Consider the following 13,404-nt stretch of genomic DNA (forward strand, 5'->3'; position numbering starts at 1 on the left):
TTGTAAAGTACTAACGCTCTCCTTGGGCGTAAGGGTCTGTCGCACTGTAGTCCTGAAGAGATGGCACTGAGATAATGGATGTGCCAATGCGTGGTCAACTAAAAGTAGCCACACAAAGGGAAAGCCCTAACATCTTGTGTGCTTCTCCCACCCCTCCCCTTACAGGGCCCTCCCGTTCAGCTAAACTGATACTTACTTTCTAGGAGCGCTTATGAAGTTTCCTCTTCCCAGGACTCTGCTCACCACTCAGTCTCTCTTCGTAGAACCCTTCTGCATCCTTGGAGGCCCCTCGGGACGTCTACCCTCTCCGTGAGGCCGTGGTCATCTCCACGAGAAGGATGGGGGTGTCTTTCCTCCTGGGTCTGGGGCCTTAGGCGCTCACCACATTCTGTGTGGCATGAGGGTCATTTCCATAGTTCTGGGATCCCCGTTGGCCTGAAAGATTCTAGAGAAAAGGGGCTGTTTCATATGCATTCGTGTAGTCATTCCAATAAAAGTTATTACTCCATGCGTAAAAGTAGAGGGAAGAGATGAAGAAAGAGAACCACATATATTGGCCTTGATAAGCTCTGCATTAATTACTAGTGATAGTCTATATATGGTGTGGGAAAGCAATTTTTAAATTACTACAAACTTTTTTTTTAACATCTTTATTGGAGTATAATTGCTTTACAATGGTGTGTTAGTTTCTGCTTTATAACAAAGTGAATCAGCTATACGTGCACATATATCCCCATATCTCCTCCCTCTTGCGTTTCCCTCCTACCCTCCCTATCCCACCCCTCTAGGTGGTCACAAGGCACTGAGCTGATCTCCCTGTGCTATGCAGCTGCTTCCCACTAGCTATCTATTTTACGATTGGTAGTGTATATATGTCCATGCCACTCTCTCACTTTGTGCCAGCTTACCCTTCCCCCTCCCTGTGTCCTCAAGTCCATTCTCTACGTCTGCTTCTTTATTCCTGTCCTGCCCCTAGGTTCTTCAGAACCATTTATTTTAGATTCCATATATATGTGTTAGCATATGGTATTTGTTTTTCTCTTTCTGACTTACTTCACTCTGTATGACAGACACGCACATATAGTCACCTTATCTTTGATAAAGGAGGCAAGAATATACAGTGGAGAAAAGACAGCCTCTTCAGTAAGTGGTGCTGGGAAAACTGGACAGCTACATGTAAAAGAATGAAATTAGAACACTCCCTTACATCATACACAAAAGTAAACTCAAAATGGACTAAAGACCTAAATGTAAGGCCAGACACTATCAAACTCTTAGAGCAAAACATAGGCAGGACACTCCATGACATAAATCACAGCAAGATCCTTTCTGACCCACCTCCTAGGGAAATGGAAATAAAAACAAAAATAAACAAATGGGACCTAATGAAACTTAAAAGCTTTTGCACAGCAAAGGAAACCATAAACAAGACGAAAAGACAACCCTCAGAATGGGAGAAAATATTTGCAAATGAAGCAACTGACAAAGGATTAATCTCCAAAGTATACAAGCAGCTCATGCAGCTCAATATCAAAATAACAAATGACCCAATCCAAACATGGGTGGGAGACCTAAATAGACATTTCTCCAAAGAAGATATAAAATTACTACAAACTTTTGTAGCATTATTCAATAATGTAGTGGACTGATTCAAGTGGTATTTTTCAGACAGTAGAAAGTCTAAGGGTAAAACTTCTTTGCTCCAATGACTTTGCTCCAATGACTGGGTGGCTAATTTCATAAGCAAAAATGCTTAAGTTTTGACAAGAAATTCTGTCATGTTATTGAAGAAGAAAATTGCCCAGATATCCAAGAAGCTTAATTGTGATAAAGAAAAATAAAAAGAAACTTACCTGGAGAACGGTTACTCTATTTATAAATTAAGACTCGTAATGCCCAGTCATTCCACATTTATTTCGATATTTTTGTAAAGGTCCTGCCTTCACCCATCCTTGGATGGTGGTCTCGACAAGCTAATGATGTTGTTAGTTCATCTTTATCTTCCAAGGGCACCTTACTGTACCACGTACATCTTTATTTATTTATTTATTTTTGTGGTACGCGGGCCTCTCACTATTGTGGCCTCTCCCGTTGCGGAGCACAGGCTCCAGGCGCGCAGGCTCAGCGGCCATGGCTCATGGTCCTAGCCGCTCTGCGGCATGTGGGATCTTCCCGGACCGGGGCACGAACCTGTGTCCCCTGCATCGGCAGGCGGACTCTCAACCACTGCGCCACCAGGGAAGACCCCACGTACATCTTTAGACTGCCAAGGACTGTTGGATGTTTCTTCAGCACGTTTGTTTTTTAAAAAGACGTCAAGCTTTTGTTAACAGAATGCCCTTCTTAGTCAGCTTCAACTAACCTCAATAAACCCTCCTCGTATCTTTCACTCACAAACCATAGGCGGGGATCCTCAGAGCCCTAGATTCCATAACATTTTGGAATGGTCTCAACCAGTGCTTTTTGGATTGTGGGTAGCAACCTCTTTGTGAGTCATGAAATCTATTTTTAGTAAACCCAAATTGTATTTCTAAAAACTGAATAGAATGGGGGAAAGGGGGAAGGGGATGGGAGAAGGGCGGAGGGGAAAGGATGGGGGAAGAGAGGGGAGGAAAAGGGAGGGGGGAGGGAAGGGGATAAGGGGGAAGACAAGGGGTGGAGAGCGTGAGGGTGAGTCCCACAAGCGGCAATTATTATTTAGTGACTTGTGTGTGTGCTCATTTGGTCCTATTGTAAAAATAAATTTCATATTGTGAGTTGAAAAAGTAACAAAACCCTGGTCTAGACCACATTTGACAGATATCTTCATGACAACGGACAGCCCACAACACCAGAATTTTTATGGCCCCTTGGTGAAAAATAATAAATACTTTAAATGAATTCATGCAAATTTCTTTGGATTCAGGACCATCTGAAGAGGGCTCTGAACTGCCTGTGTTAACTGGATGTGAAACCCATTAACATAGTGGCACCTACGGGGTGCCCAGGTGGTTTATCACATCCCTGCTGTGGTAGCTGCAGTCCTGTCTCTGCTTTACTGTCAGCTAACACTCCTGTGTGAGCCTTGCCTCCCCAGCTAGATTGGAGACATTGTCAAGTCATGATCAACTCTTCATTCCAGTTCTTCTTCCAGTAATGAGCACGGAGTAGCTGTTCAACAAATGATTTTATGTTAATGACTGAGAACCTGGAACACACCTGAGAAGTGTGTCCCCACGAAGAGGCGGAAGGTGAGAGGGAAGGAGAACAGGAGGACACGGGAGAAGGTCCATATTTGGGTGCTCCTGTCGGGGCAGATAAGAAGGCAGAGCAGGGAGCCTGGGACCAGCTTGGAGGAAACAATGCGAACCCCTCCGGGTCTTTGCTTTGTGGGGTGGCAATCCCCACCAGGAACTCGAATCCTTGTTTCCCAGTGACTCCACCTAGTGGGTAGAACAAAATGTGCTCCACCTTCCACGATAGAATGAAAGGCACACTTTCCTTTCTAAAATCATTTTCCCGTTCTTGAAAACTTTTCATGCCTAATTCGCCATCTTTATGTGCTTGGGAGTAGTTATCTGCCTGTGCTTTTTAAAGTTACGTTCTTCTAGGCTTGTTTGATGGAACGTACCTTTTCACCTCACGCCCTCACAGGGGGTGGACTTAGCCTCTGTTATTTATGCCTTGACTGCTACTTTGTCTAGTCTCACTTGTTATTTTATACTTTAAAATGTTTAAAGTTACATCAGAGTCAACGTGATGGGTACATATACTTCTTTAGTTTTCTTCTTTCAGTGTGAAACCTTTCTACTCTAGATTTGATAGGTAAAGAGGTAAAATAATGAGATAAATAAATAAATAAAAGCTCTGTGGCTGCCTACATGCCAATTTGCAAAAATTAATGCCAAATTGTCTCTGGAAACGTCTGGAGCAGCTGTGGTTGTCAGTGTTGCTTCACCCCCCCAGGTCTGATGATTTAAACTTTCCATTTCTCTCTGTAAAAATTAGAGAAAATAACTGACTATAGTTTTACTCCCCTTCCTCCCATCATCAGTAAAATATATGTAAAACTTGGTTCTTAATTGGTGAAACACCATTTACAGTTTGGGTCTGAGTTGGGGTCAAGGGAGAAAGAAAAGAAAAGGAAAACTTCACAGTCACACAATCACATGTTTACGATGTGCAAAGCAGCGGAGAATTGCAATGAGCGATGGATCAGAGTTTATTTTCTCAGCCCTAAGGAATTTTCAATCTTTATGGAAGACAAGGCTGTGTTACAAGAGCCATTAAGTGAGCGACTTCATGGAAGTCATTCAAAGGGTTACAGAGGTTTCTGAGAGGGAGTGATCCATTTCTCCCAGCCTTGGGTGAGTTGAATCATGGACGGCCTTGATGTGCTCATTGGGTAGTGAGGAACCATTCCTCGTGTTTAAGCACATTGGATCTTACAACCAGAGTCTATTTCTGTGCAATTTCTTTCTTTATTTAAAAGCGATTTCTGTTTTAACAACTTGCAGTAGGTTCAGTAAGGGGTCAATGCATGTTTTCCTCAATGCATTGTCTTTGCTGTAAATTTCATTCACTTATTCTTGAATAAAAACAAATGCATTGGTAAAAATTCAAAAGGTACAAAAGCCGTATAATGAAAAATGTCTTTTCTGTGTTACTTAGTCCTGCTTCAAAGTTTTCTTCATATAGATATTGCCAATTCCTCTAAGTTCATTCTTAGGTATGTTTATCCTTTGTTCTGAATTGCCCTTATAAATGTAATCATTTCTTGCACTAAATATTTTGGAGTAGTTCCTTATATATAGTGAATGCTATGGATATTTTTATAAACTGATTTTTAAATTTTGAAATAAACTTACAGAAAAGTTTCAAGCCCAATAGGAAGACCTTTTATTCCCTGAACCATTACCCTGTGCAAATTCTACAAACTAGGACATTCTCTTACATGAACACTGATACATCTCTACCTTCTAATCTTCCACTCCTTCATGTTTTGTCAGTTGTTCTAATAACGTCCTTAATTATGAAAGGATCGGGTCCAGAGCCACACATGGCATTTGTCACTTTGGTCTCCTTCAGTCTGGAGCAATTTCTCAGTCTTTCATGGACTTTCATGACCTTTGTGGTTTTGAAAATTATGAGCAAGTTATTTCGTAGCAAGTGTCTTGAGGGGGGGGAAGAATGTCATAGAAATGATGCTGTGCTCTTCTTATGCACCTTAACAGGTGGCCCACGAATTGAATTTGTCCCATTAGTGAAGATGTCCACTTTGACCACTCAATCAACTGATTAGGGGAGTGTCCTCCAATTTTCTCCATTGTAAGTTACATTTTTCCCCCTCGTGAGTTAGGAAGGAATTTGTGGGAAGGTACTTTGATCCATGTAAATGTTCTTTTCCTTTTCAAACTTTCAGTTATTAATGTGCTGATTTACATAAGTTTGTTTTTTTACTAATAAGTTGTATGAGCTGTTTGTGTATTTTGGAAATAAAGCCCTTGTCAGTCGCATCATTTGCAAATAGTTTCTCACAGTCCGTAGGTTGTCTTTTCGTTTTGTTGATGGTTTCTTTTGCTGTGCAAAAGCTTATAGGTTTGATTAGGTTCCATTTGTTTATTTTTGCTTTTATTTCTATTCCCTTGGGAGACTGACCTAAGAAAACAGGTACAATTTGTGGATTTACATGAGTTTGGACTCTTGCTTTCCTGTTTTATTCAGTGGGTTACAATACATTACTACCACTGTTCATTTTGAAGCTCAAGTAGTCCCAGATTTGGCCGGTGGGAGCCCCTTCAAGGTGGCTTCTGTATCTTTTGACATATTTATCTCTACCTCAGTCTTGATCTCTATATCTATCTATGCTGAGAGACCAAGGGATGCACACATATATAAACGCACTTACATCTGTACTTTTTCTATATTTGTCTATACTCAAAATGTGGAGTTCATGCCAACATCTTCATTTCAATCCAGTGTCACAAGGTTCATTCTAAGTTTGCTCCTTTTCCATATTTGCATCTTTCTTCTCTGATAAAGGGAAGGAACCTGGCTATATCTGCACCTGTGGCCAGTGCCCCATAACTGCGGCTGCCCCTCCCCTGTGTGGCGCTCCCCTCATCCATCCAGCCGTGACTCCCAGATCTTGGCGCCACAACTTCTGCCCACCCTTGGCCTTGGCGAGGCTGCTTGTCTTGTTGGCCCCTGTCTCATAGCTTTGGGACTGAATTGTTCAGGAAAGTATAGGGTAGAGGAAGCAGAAGAGAAAGAGGAGGAGGGGTGAAGGACATTTGAATGCTGTCTTTGTACTCATCTACTTTACTGACTCTTACGTCCTTTATATTTGTCCTTCAGATTAGTTTTCCAAGTACCTCAGGTGGTCAGTTACAAGAAATGGTAATTTTACTTCCCCTTTCCAAACTGTGTACCTCCTTCTTCTCAGCTGATTGTACGGCTTAACACTTCCAGGATGTCATTAACATGAACGATGATAAAGACGCTATGGGAATGCTTCTTTCATTTCCCCACTTATCATAGTACTTACTGGCTTTTGGGTAGAGACAGGTAAATCCATCAGGGTGATCTTTCTTAAATGCAAACCTGATCACATCACACCCCTGTATCAAACCTTTAGACACATTGACAGATGAATAAAGAAGATGTGGTACATATATACAATGGAATATTACTGAGCCATAAAGAGAATGAAATAATGCTATTTGCAGCAATATGGATGGACCTGGACATTGTACTAAGTGAAATAAGTCAGACAGAGAAAGAAAAATGTCATATGATATCACTTGTATGTGGAATCTAAAAAACAAATGATACAAATGAACTTATTTACAAAGCAGAAATAGACTCAAAGATGTAGAAAACAAGCTTATGGTTACCAAACGGGAAGGGGGAGGGATAAATTAGGAGTTTGGGATTAACATATACATTCTAATGTATATAAAATAGATAAACAACAAGGTCCTACTGTATAGCACAGGGAACTATACTCAATATCTTGTAATAACCTATAAGGGAAAAGAACCTAAAAAAGAATATATATATATGAATCATTTTGATGTACATCTGAAACTAACACAACATTGTTATTCAACTATATTTCAATAAAAATTTTAAAAAACAAACAAAAAACTATTTAGACAGATTCCCATTGATCTTAAAACTCCCAATGAGGTCAGATGCGCTGCGTCTCCAGCCTTGCCTCTGGTCTTTTATTTTTATGTTAAGATATTTATTTATTTATTTATTTATTTTTGGCTGTGTCGGGTCTTACTTTTTGCATGCGGGATCTTTTGTTGTGGTGCGCGGGTTTCCGACCAGGGATCAAACTCGTGTTCCCTGCATTGGAAGGTGGATTCTTAACCACTGGACCACTAGGGAAATCCCCCATCTTTTATCAATAGCTTTCTTTTTAGTAACTTTCTTTTTAAAAGAATGGACATTGAATATAGAATTTTTTTATCAAACTACTTTCTAGCTCCTATAGGTATAATCATATGATTTTTCACTTTTGATCTATTAATTATTTTCAGAACATTTTAAACCCTCATTCACAAGAAAGCTCCCGATTAGATACAACTGAGGTTTCCCATGTCATTTGGTCAGGATAGGTGACAAAGAATGCCATGGGACTGAGTCTATTTCCTTCTCCTCCCTTCTCTCCTCTCTCTGTCTCTCTCTCAGTCGTGACAACTCACCATGGTTAACATCTTAGAGGTGCATGCCCGATTCTGCTCCTTCTTGACTAAAACATAATCAATGTCTTATGTCTTTGGCCCATTTTCTAGAAATGCATTTGGGTACGGGACTCCCATGGTGACAGTGGGTCACCGTGATGGGCCTTACTGAGTGGTTTGGCATGTTGCTAAGGCTTTCCGCTTGTGCTTCACCAGTGTGGATGACCCCACACCGCACAGCCCAATAGGCTTGGATCCGGGTGCCGTACAAAATACAACCATGGCTGTGCATTTGTTGTATTGAAACCTGACTTTATGCAGGTGCACCCTGTACCCCCCACTAATATCGAGCTTCTTGGCGAGTCATCTTCGCTCGCCTTCTTCTCCGATACCTTCCTCAGAGCTGACACCCACTGTCCCTCCTCCATCGTTTCCACTGGGACAAGGACATTGCTGCAGATCAACTCCCTTGATTTCAACCTTTTGTGTCACTTTCCTATAATTTTTGAATGACTATCAACATCTTTTACCTGCATTGTCTCCTAATCTTGGATTTCTCTGTTGGATGCTGTAGCTGATATCCGCCTGCACCGGGATTCCTGTATGTATATTTAATATTGACATCTACATTCCGTGTTTGAGAAAGGTTAGCAAGAGTATAATTTTGAGGAACGCTGTTGTGAAACCTAGGAGGAGACGGAGTTTGTGGGGAAAACAGCTACCCACCTACTCACACATTTAATGAAGCAGGGGAATCACACCATCTCTGTACAAACACATAAAAAAAAGATTAGAGCCTGGGAAGATAATACCTGAGCAATCGCTGGGCTGTCTCTCAGGCAAAGTTGGAATTCAGTCCGAGAATTAAAGATAGACATGTAGGGGACTTCTCTGGTGGAGCAGTGGTTAAGAACTCGCCTGCCAATGCAGGGGACATGGGTTCGAGCCCTGGTCCGGGAAGATTCCACATGCCGCGGAGCAACTAAGCCCATGCACCACAACTACTGAGCCTGCACTCTAGAGCCTGCGAGTCACAACTACTGAGCCCGCGCACCACAACTACTGAGCCCGTGAGCCTACAGCCCGTGCTCCGCAACGAGAAGCCACCGCAATGGGGAGACCGTGCAGCGCAACAAAGAGTAACCCCCGCTCGCCGCCACTAGAGAAACCCCGTGCGCAGCAGTGAAGACCCAACACAGCCAAAAATAAGTAAATTAAATTAATTAATTAAAAGAAAAAAGATAGACATGTTACATCCAGGAAAATGCCCCGGACATTTCTTTCTTCTGCCCTCCGTCTCATGTACAGATGTCATTTCTTAATTTAAATGACCTTTTTCCTCATATTTGTTTTAAACATTTTTTCAATCATTCAGGAAAGAAGATTAGCAGTGATGGAGTTCAAAACTTATGGCAGCAAAATGATTTCTTTTTGTCTGTTTGAGTCAACGTTCCTTTTCTCTCCATCCTGCAGCTTGTGGCACAGCCATTGGCGTGAGATTCGAAGTCCAGAGCGTCTCTGAGCCTCAGCCAGGCCCTCAGTGATTAGTGAGCCCTTTATGATCCTGACTGTGTCCCTCTGCTCGTTCAGTTCTAGGAACCATGGGCCCATTTCTTATCTCCTCTGAAGACTATACAGGGTTTTACGGCGACTCTTTAGTGCACGGGCCTCACCGCCTTTCTCCTCTTCTCCTTCCTCCTCATTCTCCGCCGTTCCGTCTTTCTCATCTATTTATTTTATTTTCTTTTGCTCTGGTGGTTGGGTGTATATTTGTAAGCTGTGTGAAATCCCTTTGGCATAAAATGAGGAGAACGTGAGTAACTATAATGAAACAAATAGATACATTCTTACGTAGCACCTGGCACACACTTTACCTAATTCCTGCACCGTGAGGCCAGGGACATGACTGTTATCCTCCCATCTTCCCCTGGCTACAGTGCCTTGCGAAATCGTACCAAAGACTTAATAAATGTCTGGTAAGTTGTAGAGAATTGTTTCTGAGTCCATGTGGCAAAGCAGGGGACTTCCTGCCGCGTGACGGCAGAAAAAGTGAGTGGGATTCCAATACCAGTTACGTTTGAGCATCTTCGGTGTGCTGGCCTGTGTGTGCGTGTGGTGGGGGGGCAGTGTGCCAGCCCCCGGGGGCCCAAAGCCCCGTGGTGTCCCAGACACAGGGAAGTATGCAGACGGCAACGGGAAACACAGTGAGGGCACAAAATGCAAAGGAGACGATGGCCGGGGCAGGTGATGTTAACTCCCACGGGTCTCCCGCCTCCGTCTGAATGCCGTCTCCGTGAAAAACACAGGAAACCAGGGTCCACAGCCGAGTGAATATAACCCACAGCGACGCCGACTTTCTCAAGCCTCCACGTTGCAGCACACAGAAGAGGGAACTCTTCGGCTCTTCCTGCAGATGGCGTAATTCCCCATCCCCTACCTCTTCCCCACCGGACGCACATCTGGTTCTGAGAAGTGAGGTGTCATAGAAGTTCAAATGTCTTAGATCTCTTGGAAGATAAAGACCCATCTTTGTAGCTCTCTGGTCTGATGGACTAAGCCGTGACGTCCGTGTTCAACCATGTTTTCGGAGGACCTCTATCTCCCTAAACTCACATATCCGATGGCACGAAGCAGGGTTGGTGAGTCGTAACAGATAATATGGTTTCCTGAACATTTGGTGTAGTTAAGGCCAAACCCCAGGGACTCAGGGGCCACGGCAGCATCCTCTTCCTCGGCCCGTCCTGAGCGGCTTAGGCGGCTTCTCGGCCCCGACACTGACCCCACCGCCTTCCGAGGGAGCCCCAGCTGCACGCTGGACTGTGGACCACATCACAGAGTCAGCCCGGGGCTCCAGAGAAGAGTCCAAGGCCAAGCTCAGACTGGCCCTGGCCCAGACACTTCTCCGTGGAGACGCACACCTGGGAGTCAAGAGCACAAACACCAGTCCGCACCAGGTTCTATTTTCTAAGCGGCATGACGTGCAGCCGTGTGTTAAGTGACGGAGAAATAGGCAGGTGAGGCCTTTCTAGCGAAGTCCTGGGTGGGAGCGCAGTGTCCCGGTGGTCACACCCCAGGGAAAGGTTAGGGTCTAGACTGCAAAACCCTCCTGTCCTTTTCGGACAGGGCTGTGGGTTCTGCCTCCAGAGCTCCTCGCGCCCCATAGTCCCAAGTTCAATGCCATGCTGCATCCATACCTGGGTTTACACTCCAGACTCAGGCGAAGTCTGGTTTATCTTGTGTGTGCTCAGATCAGCTTTTCCTACCGAGCTCTCCACGAGGGCACGGCCACACCCTTCACCGTGTCACCCACCAAAAACCTGGGCCGTCCCTTTCCTTGACAGTTGTGTGGGCCCTGCCCCTGTATCATCTCTCTCCTCTGGGTGCTGACATCTTCCCCGTGCCCGGGCCCCAGCTCGGTCCCTCACCGTGTCACTTGGAAGGCTGGTTTCCCAGCTCAGGCTCACGTGCTTCCCACACCATCTCTGCGCTTCTGCTAGAGAGCTTTCTAAAATAGAACACGTCCACAGGATGCCCTGCTAAACACCAGTGGGGGGTCTCCAGGGTCAAGTTTGGCAAAGGGGTCCTTCATTTGCACTGCCCCCACTCCACCCTCTTGGGCCCACTCGTGCTTCCCACCTCTGGGCCCTGGTACCACCCTCCTCTGCACTTTCCGTCTCCTCATCTGCGCGGTGAGCTTCTCTCCTCAGTAACCACGGTGGCTTCTCCTTGTGAAGTGCTCCTTGATCTTCTCGCAGAGGTGTCTCACCCTTTCACCATCATCACTACACCTGACACACTCTTCTAATGATTGTCTGCGTTGACCTGTGTGCCCAGAACAAAGTGTTTAAGAAGTACTTTAGCTGTTACTGCGTTCACACATCTACCTAGTAATTACTTGTTTCCACGGCTGTGTCCCCTTCAAGTCTGGGCACTGCTCGGTAACAGGGGCTGGGCCTTATAAAGTTGGATATCCCGTGGGCCTTGTGCCGCAGCCGGCGTGTCGCCAGGGCTCTGTACATTTTTGAAGATGACGGGAGAGGAATCACAACTAGTCTCGTGGTAAGTTCCATCAGCGTCACTCAACTGAAATTGGTTGGGTGTTTTTAAAAATTACGAATATTTCAGAGGTATTATGTCCAGATTTTCTCTCTGCCTTTCAAAAAGGAAAGTGGTAAACTGGTAACGATACAAAAAGAATAGAAAAACCAGTGATTAGAGGATAGAGAATTTTGGTCCCACGAGAAAAGAAAGGAGTAGCTCAGTTGCGTGTTCCTTGCCCTCCTGGACTTTACCTCTTTTCTCTCTGAAACAAGGAGTTGTGTGCTGTCTGGGCCACTCCCAGGTCGGAGGGACCCTGATTCGAAGCGCAGCCGGCGGCTTCCGGAGGACAGGACACAGGAGTTTCTGTGGGTGAACTTGGACAGGTTGCTCCCTGTCGCTGCAGGTCTGATAATGAGGAAGTGGGTTACATTTATAGGGAGGGTTTATAGATAGAAGGAAGCATTTCTTGGCAATAACAGAGAGAAAATAATGAGATAGCTTTGCCTGTAGATTTCAAAGAGGTGACTTCCTTGGATTGCTTGGGTTTTCACCTGCTGGGAACCCAGGTAACTACGGTGTGGCCGACACCTTGGCTGTCCCTGCTCTGCCTTCCTTCCAACTCGGTGACCTGCTGTGACCCAGGGGTTCGAATCCAGAGTTAAACGCACAGCACCTGCCCTCAGAGTGCAGCCTGTGAGGTGCCCGCACGGCCCTTGCTGAGAGAGGGCAGAGGGGCTTTACTGTGGCCCCGGTGGGCGAGGAGGTGATGTCTGGACTGGGTGAGGAAGTGCAGGGGAGTCAGTATGTTTGGAAAATTAGGAAGGGACATCTAGACCGAGAGGGAAGCCTGGAAGCAGGAGAGCAGGTTGGACGCGCCTTCCAGCGAGGCCGAGAGACATCTCTGCACTTCTCACCCAGGGCTCTGGCTCCGTCACTGATGCTCCCTGGGCCGTTTTCTTTCTCGGTAAAACCACTAGTCCGTTTTCATGCTGGATGCTTTCAATGAAACGTTCACCACAGTCGCTGGGGCTGGCTTTATCCTCCCATTTTAGATGAGGAAATTGTGACCCAGAGATGTTAGGTCACTAGTGAGAGGTCACACAGCAAGGAGGACGTAGAGCCGGGCTTTGAACCCGGAACCGTTTGGCTCTTGCTATGTTTTAAAGCACCGACTCGTCCTCCGTGAACATGATGACCATACACACTAGGCCTGCGTGTGTACCAAGGAGAGGATGTCTGGGGGAGTATCTGGAAACCTGTGAGGCACTTTTCAAATGTAAGGTCTTAGGAACGGAGGCAGATTTACTTTACAGCCAGAGATTTTGTGCTGCCCTGGACTCTAGTATTAAGAATACTTTCCCTCTTTCCTTGTGTGAGTGTGTATGTCAGCATGTGTGTGAGTTCGTGTGTGTGTGTGTGTGTAAGAGAGAGAGGGAGGGGGAGTAGGAAACCACGCAAATCTTGATCAGTTACTTCAGAACGTTCATTTAAAGGGCGGAAAGGTTGGTTGCATTCTTGTCAGCAGCTGAAAAATTTCCATTCCTGGCGCTTCTCTGTATTTGTCAGATCGGGTGGTTGTATGTGTGTGTGTATGTGCGTGCACGGGGCCACATGTGCTTATTTTATATTTTAACTCGCGAAATAATCAGGTTCAATGTACAGAACCAGCAATGCTACGGGGCACAGTGGA

The 13,404-nt window shown here is 45.0% G+C and overlaps 1 pseudogene; it reads left to right on the forward strand.

Moving 5' to 3' along the window:
• The window catches only part of LOC132437420 (putative transcriptional regulator encoded by LINC00473), a 41,144-nt pseudogene that overhangs the window by 11,583 nt on the left and 16,157 nt on the right, over positions 1 to 13,404 (forward strand).

The sequence above is a fragment of the Delphinus delphis genome, chromosome 14 (assembly GCF_949987515.2).
Source record: "Delphinus delphis chromosome 14, mDelDel1.2, whole genome shotgun sequence".
Classification (NCBI taxonomy): Eukaryota; Metazoa; Chordata; class Mammalia; order Artiodactyla; family Delphinidae; genus Delphinus; species Delphinus delphis.